Consider the following 17,053-nt stretch of genomic DNA (forward strand, 5'->3'; position numbering starts at 1 on the left):
GGTCACCCTGTCTAACCCGGCCTTGGGCCCAGGGGGACACTCGCCAGCTGGAGCTCCAGGGGCCCTGCTACAGGCAGAGGCTGAGCAATGGAGGCCCCGGGCCCCTCAGCACTGGCCCAAGCCTGAGACGCTGCAGTCCAGCGGCGCCATCTCAGGCACGTGGCAAGCCAGGGCCCATCGGGTTGCCCCGGCTGGGCCCGGAGCCAGGTCCCCATAGGTGAGGAGCAAAGACACCCTCCAGCTACAGCTGTTGGCTGCGGGGGCACCCGGGGAGACAGCAGGCGGGCCTCCAGCCTCCAGCCACCCACACAAAATGGCAGCGGCAGCCACCCAGAAGCACGTCTGTGAAACCGCGAGGGGGCGCTATTAAGTCGTGGAGAGTTTCGCCCAAAGCCGAAAACCCGCTGACATCCAGAAATCAGCCAACCAATCAATTAATACATGCATACCAATCGCCCCTGTATCATTGTACAGGCCGCTGCAGAGAAAACCAGAAAGGGACGGAGGCACTCAGCCCAGCTCTGAATTACACGCTCCGCGAGGTTGTTACCTAACGTCACTGATGTATCCTCCAAACGCACTCCATGGGCCACATATGGAGAGTTAAAAGACCTAGTTCTCGCAACTTCCCTGATGGCCCAGTGGTTAAGACTCCGAGCTCCCAATGCAAGGGGCCAAGTTCCAGCCCCAATCAAGGAACTAACCCACATGCCACATGGCAAAGCAAAAAAAAAAAAAAAAAAAAAAGATTTAGTTCCTGTCCCAGATATAAATTATGAGCAAGGTGCTCAGGGCGTGACTAATCTGGCCTCAGAATGTTCCAGAAGGTTTGGGAGCCTTCTGGAGGGGGGATGAAATCTAAACGGGATCTTGAAGGTACTGAGTTTGCCTTTGAGGATAAGATTTATGGAAATTCATGAGCACGCAGGACTTCCAATGTCAGGCAGATCATAATACCGATGAAGACAGCCACAGACACCATTCCCCAACCACCTGTACTCCCTCGTGTGGTATTTATGTCAGCGCAGGTGCCGGCCAAGAGGCCAGCGGGCAGCCTGCTGGCACAGGTGTCAGCTGGGGCAATCACCTCCTCCCTTCCTACCGAAGGCCAGCTGACCCTTCCCACAGAGAAACAGCAAAAGCCAGGACTTCAACAGTCCTTCCCCCAGCCTCCAGCACTGAGTAGCCAGCCCGGCAGACAAGGGGGGAGCCAGACCCGGAGGGGAAGGAAAAGGCTTCCACCCAAGGGCTCTGCAGCTCCCCGAAGCCACTGAGTGCGCTGGCACCCTCTCTTCCTCCTTGAGCAGGGCCCCTTTTTTCAGCCTCGCATCCTGGTGCTGAGCCAGCAGCCGGCAAGGGGGGCGGAGAGCCAGTAAGCTCACCCTCGCCCACATCTCAGCCCCACCCTCCCTCCTTCCCCAGTGAGTCACTGCGGCTGCAACAGCTCCAGACACGCCAAGGGTCACACCTAAAACCCGCTTCATGGGCCAGGGCCCTGGGTGCCGGAGGGGCTGGGGCTCCAGGAAGAAGCAATGGGCTTCCCTGCCAGCTGCTTGGCCCAGAGCCCCCGGAAGCCCAAGTGGGAAGCTCAGAAGGGATCAGCCACATGCCTCCACCCCAGGGGCTAATGAGGAGGACATCATGAGTGGAGAAGGGACCACAGCTTGTGAGAACGGGAGGCGCTGAACTCGAGGCTGCAGGTTGATCCTGGCGGGGCACCCACTGGCTTCCCAGCCAGGTGGGGCTGCCAACCACCCTGCCTGCCCTGGCTCAGGCCTCACCTCCTGGCACAGCCAGGCAAGACTCCCCTCCCCTCCCCTTCCATCTGACCTGGCGGTACACAGGGGTGCTGACAGGGGATTCGAGGCCACAGTGGCAAGGGCCTATTTTCTGCACTTGGATCTCAGCCCGTGGTCTCCCCCACCCTTGGGGCCTGTAGCAAACCCAGGGGGTCATTCCTTCTTCTCCCATATGTCAGGTGAAGCCAACTTTCCCGGGGGGCTAGGGGCTCCACCCTGCTGCTGCCCAAAGCAGAGTCTTTGGAGCCTTGGGGAATTCTACACATTCCTCAAGGGTCAGAAGCTCTCAAAGCCCTTGGAGCTGGAAGAACCCTTAGGCCACATGTGGCTCCTCTATCGGTGGGATTCTCCAGGCAAGAATACTGGAGTGGGTTGCCATTCCCTTCTCCAGGGGCTCCTCCCCACCCAAGGATTGAACCTGGGTCCTCCTGCACTGCAGGCAGGTTCTTTATCATCTGAGCCACCAGGGAAGCCCTAACTTAAATTCAATTAAACATTTAGCCCATAGGTTGTAGGAACTACATTTCACGAGCTCCACAGCCACGCATGGCTACCATATTACAAGCCCAAATACAGAACACTGCCACCACTGCAGAAAGTTCTGTGGGACGGCACTGCCTGCTATTGACAGATGGGGAGAGTGGGGTCTGGAGCCCTGAGAATGGGGGAATGCTGGGGCCCTAGAATGCCCAGGTCTGCCAACTGCCCCTGGCACCTGACACCAGCTCACAGCAACCTTCATGGTGGGAAGGGCTAGAGTGGAGACCCTCTAAGGCAGAGGGCTGCCTGGAGGGCAAAAAAAGGAGTGACGTGGCAGGGACACTCCAGCTTCAAGGCAGAGGAGGCACATCTGAGGCTGCAGGGACAGAGGGCAAGTATTCAGGCCAGAAGCAGCTAGAGAAGAACGAAGCTGCCCTGATGATTCAAAACCACAAAGAGGATGTGCATGCAGCAGGGTTCTGCCCATGCCATCTCTGCAGATCTCTGCCCTGGGTGGGCAACACCCAGGCAGACCCAGGAGAAGACCAGGAAGCAGACCCTTTGCCCGGGGAAGATGGTCCCCGCCAGCTGTGACCCCCTAGAAGGCCATGTTCTCCCACTGGTCCCAGGAAATCCCTTCTGCCCGAGAGCCAGTGTGAACACAGCCAGGGATGGGGTGCAGCCTAATTGCTGCAGCAGCCAAAGACAACCTCGCAGCCAGGGTCAGCGTCAAGTCGACAGGAACTGATACACACACACACACACCCTGAGAGTCAGGTCCGTACGCCTCAGTGCCTCCACGCGCCACACCTGAAGTCAAGATACACAGCAGAGGGACCCGAGTTTGTGCATATGCCCTCCACAGGCAGGACATCAAAGGTGACATGCCAAGACGGAAAGAAGCATGCCAGCCCGCAATGGGGAGGACACAGACAGCAACACTTCTACCCAGCACACGGGCAAACTGACCCACCAGACACACAGGCCCCGGAGAAGCAGTACCCCAAGGTGAGAACAAGATGACTCACAACCAGAGCTGAGACTTCCACCAGCCAGAAAGCCATGAACACACACAGAGCCAAGGGCCAGGGGCTGGGATATTCAGAGAAAAGAGAGACACACCCAGAGAGGCCATCTACTCTCGTGAACACCTACCAGGCAGTAAAGAGGAAGAGAAAGAGCCACATTAAAAGAAACAACCCCTCCCAGGTGAAGAGAAAGAATTTTGCCAAGCTCCCATAGTGCCCCAGGACTGTGCTGGTTCCATGCCTGGGGTCCCCTTTCTTTCCCAAACAATCCCATGTGATTAAGAATTAATATCCTTATTTTAGAGTGCAGAAAAAGGCCCCGAGGTTAAATGACTTGCCCGAGTATGAGACAGAAGTGAAATGCAAGCCCAGGGATCTCTGACTCCGAGGCCAACAGTCTTAACCAGGGAAAGGGATGAAGACACGAATAAACATAGACACAGGATGAGAAACCACAGAGAAAGATGCACAAGGGAGATACACAGGCGAGAGAGATCTACGTGGAGGGAGGCCCAGTGAGAGCCGGAGAGACACACCCACAGGGGGGCGGACAGGCCTCCAGACTCGTCCAAAGAGAGACCCACAGAGTGGGACCAGGATGCTTCAGGGGACGTTAAAACACAAGAAAGAGAGGGCTTGAGGTTCGGGTAGGGGCAGGAGACCCCCAGGAAGCAGTGATGCCCATCAAGTGTCACAAGCATAGGAGGAAAGGTGAGTGGCCACCAGCCTCTGTGCCCACACACCAGCCTCGTCCCAACCCAGCTCGGAGACCCCAAACCCAGAATGGGCAGAGCCCCAGGTCTCCCAAAGCCCAGGATCTGAGGGCCCTTGTGGTTCTAGGCTCATCAGCACTATGTCCCTAGGACTCAAAAGTCCTGAGCTATCCAGAACCCAACTCACCTGGAGACTCTCTGGACCCCAGCAGGTGAGACCAAGAGACAGGCCCACCTGGAGACAGGCCCCAGCAGGTTAAGGCAAACACTCCCAATCACTGGGAAATGGGAACAGCCATGACAGGCAGGGGCCAGGTCAGAGGACAAGGAGGAAGAGAGGGGTGGCCTCTCTCCTGGGTGCTAAAACCTCCAAATGGACCTCCATGTATGCAGCTGCCAGACCTCGGTCTGAAAAAAAACCCTGTCCCATTCTAAATGGAGTAGATTGCACAGTTATCTCCCGAGTCTACGCTGGCACCAAGAACTCTGAGGTCAGCTGATTCTGGGCAGCGCACCCCTAGGGTCACTTTCAACTTGCATAGGGTGTGTGTGTTGGGGAGGTTGAATTATCATTGAGAATCTGACCAACATGTTGCAAGACACGGGCAATATGGGCACTGGCGAGATGATCAAAGACTTGCAAGGCCAACAAACGACCCACCCAATGCATGCAGAGACACTCCTGAATCCCCAACCCCTCCCAGCTCAGAGTAGGCTCACAGTCCTTGCCTCCACCAGCTCACAACAGACTCGAGTCTGGGCAGCCCCAAGCCCTGTCCATCACGGAGGGAGCCTGCTTCTTGTTAACCTGGTGTCCAGAGTCTGTGTGCACCTGCGAGCTCCTCCCTGGCTGCCTGGGCTGCTGGCCCCGCCCACACCTCCCACCAGGAAGAAGTTTCTCCAGCCTCATCACCCAGCCCTCTCCTCCCCTCCAGTCCCTCTCCCTGGCCCCTCACCGCCATGCTGGAATTTCCCTGCACCTCAGCTTCCAGGGCAGCTCCCCACCCCCACCCCTGGGGCCAGCTGCTTCCAGGACTAGGCCCAGCGGTCTTTCTCCACCTCTGTCCCCTGGCCCCTCGCACTCCCCTAGCCCCAGTGCTCCAAGTTCAAGCTTCCAGCCAGAAGAGAGATTCTATCTTCCTTCCCTGACCCAGAGGGACTTCCTTGTGGGACTGGGGGGTTCTTGGAGTGGGGGGGCTCTGGGGCAGCTTTACATTCCCCATGCGAGCAGTCCCCACACCTAGCCACCTCTCCAGAGAAGAGTGGGCCTTGACCCAGGACAGCTAGGATGAAGACACCAGCTCAAGGATGTGGGGTGGGTGGGTGGGTGGGAAGCGCCCTGCTGAGTTGAGGAGGGGTGAGCTCACTCCCTCGCCCAGTCTCGCCCTGGGGGATAGATTACAGTTTGGGAGCTACCACGGTCCAGCTCTCCGCCCAGCGGCCGGGCCCCGCTAGTGCAGGGGCTCGCGGCCAGGCTGCTCGGCCCAGCGGCCAAAGAGCCACCCCCAGCCTAGCCAGGCGCTTCCCCTTCCCCTAGAACCTCCGCTCCGGCCCCCAGGGGACAGGGCAGGATGCCCCTCCCTGAAGCCTCCATCAGCTACGGCCTCACGCCCAGGCCTGTGCTCACCCTCCCTCAGGCCTCTGGACACAAACTCCAGGGCCTAGAACTGTCCAAGACAGAGAAACTCACTGGAGTCCTTCCCCCCACAGCCCCCATGAAACCTCCACCACCATCGGGGCAGAGGCCCACGGCTACCCCCTGCCCGCTGCGCCCCAGACGCAAGCAGAGGTGACACATTCAGGACCGGCCCGCCAGCCAGAGACGCCCTCTCACAGGTAACAACACTTATTTCTCAGCTCTGACACGAGCAGTCAGTCTCAAGGCCACCATGAAACAGTGACCCCAGAGCTGGGACCTCCCCTACAACAGCCCATCTGGCCGTCTGGAAGCTGAAGGGAGGAAGTGGGGGTCCATCAACACACACATTCCTGCTGAGCCCACTGTGGCCCACGCAGGAGACCCCTGCTCCCCACACTGTGCCTCTTAGGCTCACCCAAGCCCGGAGGAAACCAGTCAGCTCAGGAAGGCCAGGAGCCCAGCGGGATGTCAGAGCCCGGGGAAATGCCAGCTCCCTGGGAGCCTGGATGAAGCCTGTTGGGGGGCAATGGGAGAGCAGAAAGCCCTAGCAAACACCAGTTGAAACGTCCCATTCCCACCCTTCTCCAGGGGCGACCCCCCTGCCTCGTGTGCACATGCCCCTGGTCAGCCCAGCTCCAGGGAGAGAGAGAAGCTGGGGTTTCCTGGGTGTGGTGGGGAGGTGAGAGTCAGCAGGGGAGAGTTACCAGCAGGAGTCGGACTAGCTCTCCCAGTCTGCTTCTGCCTGTCCCCAGGCGGTTCCCAAGTGCTGAGGAAGGTAATGACCACGCCCCAGAGACCCACACACTCCTCCACCTCCACAGCTTCGCCCCAACCTCTCAAACCAGCTCCTCAGGCTTGGGGTGGCGTGCTCGGCCAGGGCCAGCCAGCCCATTCCAACTGAGCCTAGGAATCCAAGTCGGTGGTGCCTGAGAAACCCCCAGCCAAGGCCTTCCTCGGATGAAGGTGACCCTGGGACCCCCCAGCCCATTCCCTGCCCTTGACCGATGACGGCCATCTCCCTTCACAGGTCTCCCAGAAGTCACTCTTTTGGGTCCCACTTTGAGCCCTGGACCTGCAGTCACATTCCCCTCAACTGGCTGACTCTGCTCCGTGGGTGGGAGGGGAGCCAACCAGAGTCTGGCTGGTTCAAGTCCTCAGCTGTTCACAAACTTGCCCCGACAAGGACCCCCGAATCACTGCTGCGGGCCCCCCAGCATCGGCAGTAAGCCCCACCTATGTGGCTTCTTATGTGTCCTGGCTCCCTGAACAATGTTGCTGCGTATAACCTTTAAGGACAAGGCTTTGGGGAGGGCCGCAGACACCCTCCGATCCCCGTTGCCAATACTCCAGACCCTTCGTCCTCTGCTAGCCCACCTCTCATGCCCCCACCCCCCTGCCCATCCTCTCCCCCCCACCTCACCCCTCAGCCGCGGGCTCCCTTCTCTCCCCACTCGGCATACACACCCGAATCAAGGGCTAGCCCAACCCATCATCCTTGGGGGCCAACCAGAAGGAAGCTTCCCCACTGAGCTTCAGAAAGGAAGTGAGTGCCACACCCTGCCCCAGGGATTTCCCTCCTCGGGGCAGAAGAGAGAGAGCACCAAAGGAGAATCTACTCCCCGAATTTAGACCCAGCCCTGGTGAGGGGGCCCTAAAATGCCTTCCAATGCATCTTCAACCTCTCTCCTTTCCCCTGACTCCATTGCCTTCTAATATCACCCCAGCCCTCCAATGCATCACTGTGTTGCCCCAAATCAACTCAGTCTCTCTCATGTTCTAGGCTGTGCAGCACAGGGCACACAATCCCTGCAGTCAGAGGCTGGATCCTAGTCGAGGAAACTGTTTCAGAACCCGGAGGTAACTATCTGGGTCCCTTTTCCCCCAAAGGTCCAGGACCTGCGCTAAGGACCTCGCTGGCACAGGAGGATCCCACGGTGCCTTTCAGAGATCCCCTCCGCAGAACAGGGCACCCAGCAGCAGGCTCCCTGGGGGCACCTCACCACCTCCTGGGTGGCAGCCACGCCCTGCGAAAGGCACACACGAGGCTCACAATTCTCTGGGGCCACAACGTGCAGAGGCGCCAGTGCCCTCCCCACGTAGTGCAGGGGTCCAGTTGGATGCCCCTTCTGCCCATTAGGCTCCCCTCCCACCCACGGAGCCGAATCAGCCTTGTTCAGACCCACGTGTCCCTCGTGGCCAGCGACGCCAAAGGGCTGCGCCCCCGCATCCCGGGGCCCTGGCACTGCAGGGGGCACCGAGCCCGCCAGCGGAGGGCCAGCCCTCGCGCTCTGCACACCCTCTCCCGGCATAGGAAAGCCTTATATAACACAGTTCTCCGAACACACCCTAAGCCCGGAGACTTTCCAACTCCCCAGCAGGACCTCGCCCCTCCGCCTTCGCCCCAAGAGCGCGCCGCGGGAGCGGAGGGGTCCGGGGAGGGGAGCTGAGCCCTCCTGCCCCTACGCCCGCCGGACTGCGGCCCCCGCCTCCCACACAAGCCGCGTCGCCCCCCTCCCCTTTACCCCTCGCCACTCCTCCCCGAGTTCTGGTTTGAATTAGTCACCGGCTCCAACCACCACATTCCTCAGGCTGCTGGCGCCGAGCCAGGCGCTGGGGCGGGGGCCATCCCGCCCGGACGGGTTTGGGAGTGGGGTTGGGGAGAGAGCGCCGCCTCTGAAGGGGAAGGGGCGGTCCCGAGGGCCGCACCGCTGCACAACCCCACTCCCCGCCCACCCCCAGTGCAAGAATCTCCCCAATTATGTCCCCCACCCCCACTCCCACCCGTCCCGCCGCGGGGCGCGCTGCAAACTTCCCGGCTCCGCCGCCCTAGAGGAAGAAGGGATTTTTTTCTGGAGCTGGGAACACAGAGGGGCAAGACTAGGGCGGGGCAGCCGAAGGGAGGCTGAGGGGCCGCCGGGAGCCAGAAAGGGAGAGGCTGGTGGTGCAGAACTGGGTGGGGCACGGAGGACTCGGGACGCGAAGTCAGGGGCGGAGGTGTGGGGCGCGGGGAGGGACGGCGGACGGGGTGCGCGGCGCGGGGGCGCAGGGGCGCCGGGAGGGGCCGAGGGGCCGCGCCGCGATCTCGGAAACTTCTCCAGTAAACACGGAATAGGCGCGGAGCAGCTCGCCGAGCCACCGCCCCATGAAGAAGGAGGGGGTGGGACGGGTTACTGGGCAAAGAACCGGAGCCCGGCCGTGCAGCAGGGACAACGATCAGCCCTCGAGAGACAGACGGACTGGAGCAAACCGCTCCTCGGAGGATTTTTCCAACTTTGCCCGACTTGCGCCCCTTCCAGCGCCCCAACTCCAGAGGCGGAGCTCCTTTTCCAGGACACTACGCTTGGCCTCCCGGTGGCGGCCCGGGGCTGCCCACCTTGCTTCAAGTTGAGCCTTCACAGTGACACCCACCCAAAGAGCCTCGCCCAAGTCCTGCCACCCACCTCCCCTCCCGCGTTCCCGGCGTCGCGTTCCCCGATCGCGCCAAGGTGCGCCGGAGGCCCCTACCTGCGCGCTCAGCCCCAGGGCACAGCCATAGCCGGCGCGGAGCCCGAGGTCGCGGTGCTGCGGCTGTTGCAGGCGGCGAGCCCCGGTCGGGGCGGGTCCGGCAGGGCGGGCGGTGCAGTCCCCGCGGCGGAGCTGCTCCGAGTGGCCGGGCCCCTGCGCGCGGAGGCGGCTCTTGTAACTCCGGCTCCAGCGGGCGGGTCTGCCCAGAGCTGTAGGGAGAGGGCGGGGCCGGGCGGGGCCGCAGCTGGGCTGGGACGGGCGAGCCGGGCCGACCCTGCTGGGACCCGAGAGCGGGCTGCTGGGAGGGCACGGGGGTCGCGGGGACCCGGGGGCGCGGCACATCCGAGGTGCTGCCTTCCCCAGCCCCCATCCACTGCCCACCCCGACCCCGCCGGGCCTGGATTTGCCCCCTGACTTAGGCGGGTGGCTTCTTCTGCAAGAAACTCTTGGAAGCCGGACCTGCGAAGCAGCCCATTTTGCAGGAAGGACCCAAGGGGTCCGGCGCCTGGAGGGGCTTGAGTGATTCAGCCGCAACCTCCAGCCTGAAGTGGACCTTTGAGTTTTCTCTCAACGCTGTCCACTACCCTTCTAATCCTAGGCCCCAGGTTCTTCACTTGGTTCTTCACGCAGCCGCGCCCACTTCTCGCCCTCCCTCTTTCTGGGCGCCCCTCAGCCCCTCCCCGCCCCCAGAACCGGCCTGGAGACGCTGGCCCCACCTGCTGGAGTCAGGGTCACCAGCGCCCCACGCGCCACCGTGCAGCTCTGGCCGCTGCAGCGACACGGGAGTCAGGCCCGCACCTCTTGCAGGATCAGAGTCCGCGCTGCCTACCTCCCTGTCCCCCACTTTCCTCTATTTCTGTTCGGACCCCCTCCTCCACCGCCCCACTCCCCTGGACGCTGAGTTTCCAATTTTACAGCCATTTCCCACAGCCACTTCTAACTACACGGAGATTTTATTAAACGTTTAATGACGGGGTGCGGGGGGCCTTCTGGCTTCACCCTCATTCTCTTCTCCCCCATGAATCCTCTTATCCTCCCTTCTGGATGGCCACCCACTGCCCACGTGGAGCCAGTTTTTCTTTCCTCTGGAAAGCTGGGGAAGTGAGACCCCAGGCTGGAGACCTGAGAAGACCTGGCTCGCTGTACCATCCTGAGTGGGCTGGGGCTGAGACCAGCGGCCCTGTCCTCTGAAATGGCAAACATGTTTACAGGCTAAAAATACCCAACAGCCAACTCCGCTGCCAGCCCTGGGGGCTGTGTCCCAGGTCCAGTTACCGGCATAGGGTACAGGCGTGGGGGAGGGAAGACCCAGCCAAAGGAGCCACAGACAGGCAGGCAGTCAGATAATGGACACAGAAAGGTGGAGACACGTGTGTAGACATTCAGACCGGCACAGACATGCAGAGACACATAGTCAAAGCACAGACTTGGGCACTGGCAAACTCTTGTATTTTCTTTCTCTCTCTCTCTCTCTCACACACACACAGTGACTCAAACCTAGAGCAGAGGCAGTTCCACCACCTGTATCACAAGCACAGAATCAGAAACCCAGACTTTTAGAATCACCTCCACCTCCATTGTGGTCTGCTTCTCTTTCCCAGCACCTACCTTATTTAAAGAAAAAAAAATTCAACTTTGGGATGCTTTAAAAAAATAAAACCAACAGCTAATTATTTCCAGTATCAATTTTTTTTAAATTTTATTTCATATTAAATAACATGTATTCAGCTTTTTAAATATAGACCAAGAATACAGATAAAGTGGCCTGTGACCCTACAAGTCTGATTAATCCTTGTTACTGTTTCGGAGATAAAATCAATACCTCTATAGGGTGAAGGATGTCAGTACAGAAAAGCAGAACAGTAAAAAGTAGATGATTCCCTCCACCCCAAGCTAGTCCCTCTCCCCCAAAATAACCACAGTTAACAATTTATCAGAGGAGTATTAACTTTACAAAATGAATCATTTGGTTCCTTGAAAGTGTGAGAGTTTCCAATGCATGTTAAAATGGGAGCTGATCGACAGGTTTTTCAGAAAGATAGCTACGATATGACATATGCCACAAAGATAGGGGTCTGCACAAAGGGCCATGGGAATTTGGAGGGAGGGGCTGGAACAGGAAAGGAAGAGTGTGGGAGGGTGTGGATATTGCGCCTTCAACTCAGCTGGGACTCCCTCAACCCCCCAGGAGTGAAAGAGCAGAGGCTGGTGTCCTGGGCTCAGAGCCAACTTATCAGCTCCATTGTTTGTTCTGGCCACCCTCTTGGTCAACAGAGAAGAAGGCAGGAGAGGCCGGTCTGGGGAGCAGCTGCAGAGCAGGGATTACTGTCCAGGTACTTGGTTCAGGGGCACGAGTGTCAGGATACCCGGTGGGAGGTGGTCCTGGGGAGTGGCTCCTCCCCGCTTCTAGGCTAGGAGGATACAGAAGGGGTAAACTAGACTCTGCCCCTAAAAAGCCATGACCCTACTTGCCACACCAAAGCTGGCAGGGAAAGGGAATATTTTCAACAGTCTTCAATGGTGCAACTGGAGACGCAACACTTTGAGAGATTTCTGCCACCCCTTCTCCTTCTGCCTACTGCTGTAGCCCCCGCCTTTCACCCCTCCTCCCCAAGAGCTGCTTTCATGGTGATCTTGTCTGACACTGCTGTAGGCACCTAGGGTGTCAGCCCATTTAATCCTCACACGAAGGAAGGAAATGGTCTGGGAGAGGGGCAGTGATTTACCTAAAATCACATAACCTTCAGAAGCTGGACTCAAAGCTCCCATCCACATCTAAGCTCCAGGAGAGCAGGCATTGTTTGTTTCCTGCTGCGTATTCTGTGTCTACAGCAGTGGCTGGCACCTAGCAATCACGCCAGAACACTTTGCTAAAAAAGTGAATGAATGAATGAATGAAAGAACTGCAGATATAACTGGCCCCAAAGCCCTTGCTCTTCTTTTTTTAAATAAGTTTTTTGGCCATGCATGTAGGATCTTAGTTCCTTGACCAGGGATCGAACCTGCACTGCGCCCCTTGCATTGGAAGCTTGGAGTCTTAACCAATGGCCCACCAGAGAACTCCCCCCAAAGTTCCTGTTCTTTATACAACAGCATCCTGTACCGCACGAGGTTCCCCTCACTCTCAGCCCCCATGTGTAGTTCTCTCATGCAGCTTTGCACAAACATTTACTGTGTCCAGCACTGGGCCAGGGGTAGGTGATGGTGGTGGTGGTGGTACAGGTAACGGAGTCCTTGACAAGATGGAATCCCTGCCCCCAGGTGCTCAGTCCAGAAGGATCTAGCCTCTGATGCTACTCTACCTTGTACTGTGAGTCCCATGCTTTGGAAAAACTGGATGTCATCTTTTCTTCCAGATCTTTTACACCCATATCTTACTCCCCCCACAAAGACACACTATTTTTTAGTTAAAAGGAGTTCCCTCCGTCTGAACATTGTTTCAGATTTCCCCATCAAAGTAAGAGCTACCCAGTGATCTGAGAGGACTTCAGCCTTCCCGCTGGTGCTCCACTGCCCTTCAGAAGTGTCCCACACCACACAGTCCTCCAGACCCACTGGAAAAGCAAGGTCAGCTCTAGGACTTGTCATCACTGGGATACCCCAGCTTCGCCAAAAGTGCCACTCCCTCCCCGGGGGTTCCCTGATTTGTAGGTAGTATGTGTGTGATGAACCCTGGACTCCTGTGTTGCCAGGCAACATGCCTCTGTTTTGTTCTTATTATGCCTGTTTCCATAGCAACCCCAAAGGGGCGCTCTGTGGGCAGGCCCCGTGCCAGGGGATTCCCCTTCCCTTCCCTTCTCCCCACAGTCCTCTTCTCTGAAATCAGTGCATGATGAGGAAGAAAAGATGCGATTGCTCTACGAGTCATCATGGCTTTTAAACTCTGATCCCAGGAAGGAAGTGAAAGGTGCAATCTGTTCTCAATCTCTTTGAAAGCAGACTTTTCGTCCAGTTGAGGGCCCTTTGGCATGTCAGCCTTAGGAGCACAGAAATTACTGTCACCCCTTTTTTGAGTCACAGGGCATTTCCCAGACCCCCTTCTTCACCCTATACAACACACCAGCTCAGACATGAGCATCCCTGCCAAGCACCAGGCCCGTCTCCATTCACTTTCAATTCTTTGAAAAATATATATTTATTTGGCTGCACCAGATCTTAGTTTTGGCATGTGAGATCTAGTTCCCTGATCAGGGATCGAAGCCGGGCCCCCTGCATGGGAGAGTAGAGTCTTAGCCACTGGATCACCAGGGAAGTCTCTGACTTTTGATTCCTAATCTATCATCTTCCCCAGTGGAGCAGCAAGTTTATTGGGTGATTCTGGGATCCAAACATTATTTTCTAAGCAATTCTCAAACTCCAAACTCAAACTCAACATAGGAAGCCAAGACAACCCATTCTCCTCCAGCTCAATTCAAATCCTAGCCTGTATTTAAAGCTCAGGCTTCAAATAAGGAGTTCCTGAATTGCTCAGATCTGACAGCTGGGATACCGGAAACCCTCCCATTACACTCAGTCCTAATTGAGATCTTCAGGCCCAAGCAGAACCCAAGTTAAAGCTGATTAGAGAACAAGAGACAAGACCCAGGGCCCTGAGTAGAGAGACTGGGAGGTAAGAAGGCAAAGAAATGCTGTCCGGGCAAGTGAAGGGGGGCAAAAAGGGAGCAGGGAGAGTGGGGTGGGAGGATGCACAGTGACAACTGGATTCCTAGATGGCCCTGCGCTGTTGGGGCTAGGATGCTGGGGGAGCAAAAAGATAACAGGAAATGGGGACCCAGGATTAAGGGAAAGAAGTGGCAAAACAGGACTGAATGAGACTGTCAAGGGAGGGAGGGAGGGAGAGAAAAAAAAAAGCCCAAAGCTGAGCTAGGGACTGGGCGGACGGACTTGTAAACAGGAGCCGAGGGAGGGAGCTGGAATGAACGAAGCAGCCAACGCCCCAGCCAGCTCCCCTCCCCAGCAGGGAGCGGGGAGCATGAGGGAGGCGCCGGGAGAGGGGAGCACCAGTCTCCTCTCCCCTTTTTTGGACTCTGCCTTTCTCCCACACTTTCCAGATTCCTCTGCTTTCCCCCCAGTTCCCCGGGGAAGGGGAGACCAGCCCGGGTTTCCCTCTACGTCCTCTGCTCACACTTCCCAAGTCCAGTTTAAGGGGATCAGACTGAGCGGGGAAGGAAGGGCCTAGGCTGCCCAGAGCCTGAGTCACCACATAGTTGAGGTTCCTGTCACTCGAAGTCCCGCCTCTGCTACACCCTGTGCCCTCTGCCCGCCGCCCCAGGGACTTGGATCGCTGGGGCTGACCCTGCCCTAGGACCTGCTCCACTTCCACGAGCCTTACTCAGGTCGGGGCTGTCCTTCTCGGGCTGATACCACCCTCTTTCTGGCTTCCGAAACCTAGTGTGCTTTGTCCACCACTTTTGGGAGAAGCACCCTTCTGCTCTTTTTTTGGGAGCAAAAGTGACTCAGTTGAGCGGCTACAAGAACTGTGGAAAGAGAAGCATGCACCCCTGATAAGTCACTTCCCTCTCTGGACTCCAGTTTCCTCTTGGGTGAAAGACAGGGACTACGTGCTGTGGTCTCCCAGAGGTACATTCTGTAAGACTGAGTCAAAGAGATGGAGAGTTGCTATTGAACACAGTGGGATAAAAGGGGTGTGTTTGCTAACCCCTGTCCTAACAGTAGAAGTGGGCGGGGCATGGGCACAGGCAAGGCCACCGTAGGGCAGCCAACACCCCAGGCAACTCGGTGACTCAGGTCCCCGCACAGAGGCCGACAGGCAGGAAGGCACCCCGAGGCTCCCCTGTGAGTCAGGGAAATGCAGATCTCCGTGGAGAATGACCAGCCAAGGTCCCGCTATAACCAACTCTCCCTTACAACTTAGAAAGCTTCCAATTCCAGTGTGGGCCCCCGTGTCCCTTTGATGAGTGCCCTAACCTCCCCGACCTGGCTCCCACTCCTCCAGGCAGGCCTTGGCAATCCTTCTGCCTTCCACTCCATAGCCCTCCCTACCCTCCAATGGCTCCCCTGACCTGCCATGTCCCCTCGCTTACCCCTTGGCTCTGCCCATCCTCACTATCCACCCCCATCCTGGCAGAGCCAGCCAGATGATTGCAAAAGGGCTGAGCCAGCGGGAGAGGCCCTCACATGACAGCTGTTCCTGCTGCGGAGGGGAGGGGGCAGCTGGAAGTAGAGGGAGGCACATTCCACGGGAGATCTGATCAGAAATAGCCCCAAACACTGAATGACCATCCAGCTCTGGCTCAGTGCAAAGCCTGCCCATTGTATAAAACAAAGTAAGGTCAACAGGCTGTCTTTGGAATCCCGAGGAAATTAGGAAAACAAAAAGGGGTGGTTACAGCAGGGGAGGGGGCTACAAGAATGAAAAAAATCCAGTAATGTCTAGAGATCCAGGGTCACCAAGGATACCTTTGCCATTGACCCAGCCCTAACTACCCACGACATTCTCCCTCTTACAAGAGATTCAAGTGAATATAGGGTTACTCTCCAGCAACCGCCATCACCCACCACTCCACCCATCCCTCAGGTGCTGAGGTACTGGGACACCCCAGTCAGTCCACTGGAGTAAAACACGGCCTCCTCTGGGAGCCATGCCAGCCTGATTAGAGCAAACAGACAAGAGCAGGTGGCATAGTTTCTCTAACCTTTCTGGAGCGCCAATATTTTAGCTCCATAGCATTAGGCAAAGAATAAAGACAGTGGATGCCCCAGAATGACATTCTGACATACACAGAACCGATCAAATCACGTGGGGGAAGTGACAGTGTCCCGGAGGTACCGCTGATGCGTGAACCAGGGAAGCCACACTCACCCAGGAAAATCCATTTCATGTTTGGAGGGAAAGTTTGCATTCTGAGGACATGCCATGAAAGGTTGCCATGAAAACCACTGTATCAGTTTCAGAAATGACTGGGTGGAGTCTTCAAAGCACTTCAAGCCTCTCCCTTCAACATTCTAGACCCTTCCCCCACCCTTCAAAAGGGGAACTGGCACACTTGGGGCATGTGGGCAGCTGGTGGGATGGGTCCGACCCAGTGTGAGCAGCAGCTGTCCAGCTCCGGCTCCAACCAGGACATGAGGAAAAGATAATCTAGGTCTTTCTTGGAAGAACTTAAAAGGCTTTTGACTTTTTAATAAGTGACTTAAGCAGAAGCACCAACAAAGCTAAAATAAATGGCTGCTTTGACCAGTATCTACTGGTTTATCTACAAGCTAAACCAAGACTCGGCCTCCCATTGACACTCTAGCCTCTGTAAAGATTTTATCTGCAGTCAAAGGCACCTCTTGAGCCCTGGCCCCTCTCCAGTTTCTCACCCTCTCTTTCTGGAGGCGCTGAGAATCTGTCCAGTAAGCGGATGAAACAGTCTCCTCTTTCCCCCATCCCTTTTCTCCAAGAGCCTGCCCTGTCCTCAGCTCTCGACCCACTCGCAGCGCCCTCATCCCTTTCCACCCCGCGACCCCAGCGCCTGTCGGCCTGAGCCGCACCCTGGGCGCGGGGATGCCAGCTCCTGCGCGAGCCTCCCCTGCACGTCACGAAAGTGATTCTGCCACGGGAGACCTCCCCACCGCGCAAGCTCTCACTGGCTGCGGGTGGCGAGCCGGGCGGGGCCGGGAGCGCCCACGCCCACGCCCCGCGCTGGGAGGGGCGGGGAAAAGGGCGGGGCTGCAGCCAGCCTCGCGGAGGGCGAGGGAGGGGGGCGCCCAGCTGGATCCTGCAGGGCGCGAGTCCCCAGCCTGCGGCGGTGCGGTGACTCAGGGCTCCCCGGGGCAGGGTGGGGACCGAACTAGCTACAGATGTATTCCCCCTTACCCCGCCCCACATCTGCCGCTAGAAACTCCTGCGGTTCATCTCTTTCGAGCCCACCCCTGCAGGGTAGA

At 57.7% G+C, this 17,053-nt stretch overlaps 1 protein-coding gene across 8 annotated transcripts in view; it reads right to left on the reverse strand.

The window, feature by feature from the left end:
- Window positions 1-9,348, reverse strand: part of AHNAK (AHNAK nucleoprotein) — a 93,284-nt gene extending 83,936 nt beyond the window's left edge. For 5 of the 8 annotated variants that reach the window (XM_044943615.2, XM_044943617.2, XM_045165839.1 and 2 more), the window contains exon 1: window positions 9,164-9,323. The gene's annotated coding sequence lies outside the window, so the exon portion shown is untranslated. Of the gene's footprint in view, window positions 1-9,163 lie in introns of all 8 variants that reach the window. The other 3 variants (XM_045165840.1, XM_045165838.1, XM_044943620.2) reach the window with 2 other exon arrangements.
- Window positions 9,349-17,053: the final 7,705 nt, after the last annotated feature.

The sequence above is a fragment of the Bubalus bubalis genome, chromosome 5 (assembly GCF_019923935.1).
Source record: "Bubalus bubalis isolate 160015118507 breed Murrah chromosome 5, NDDB_SH_1, whole genome shotgun sequence".
NCBI lineage: Eukaryota > Metazoa > Chordata > Mammalia > Artiodactyla > Bovidae > Bubalus > Bubalus bubalis.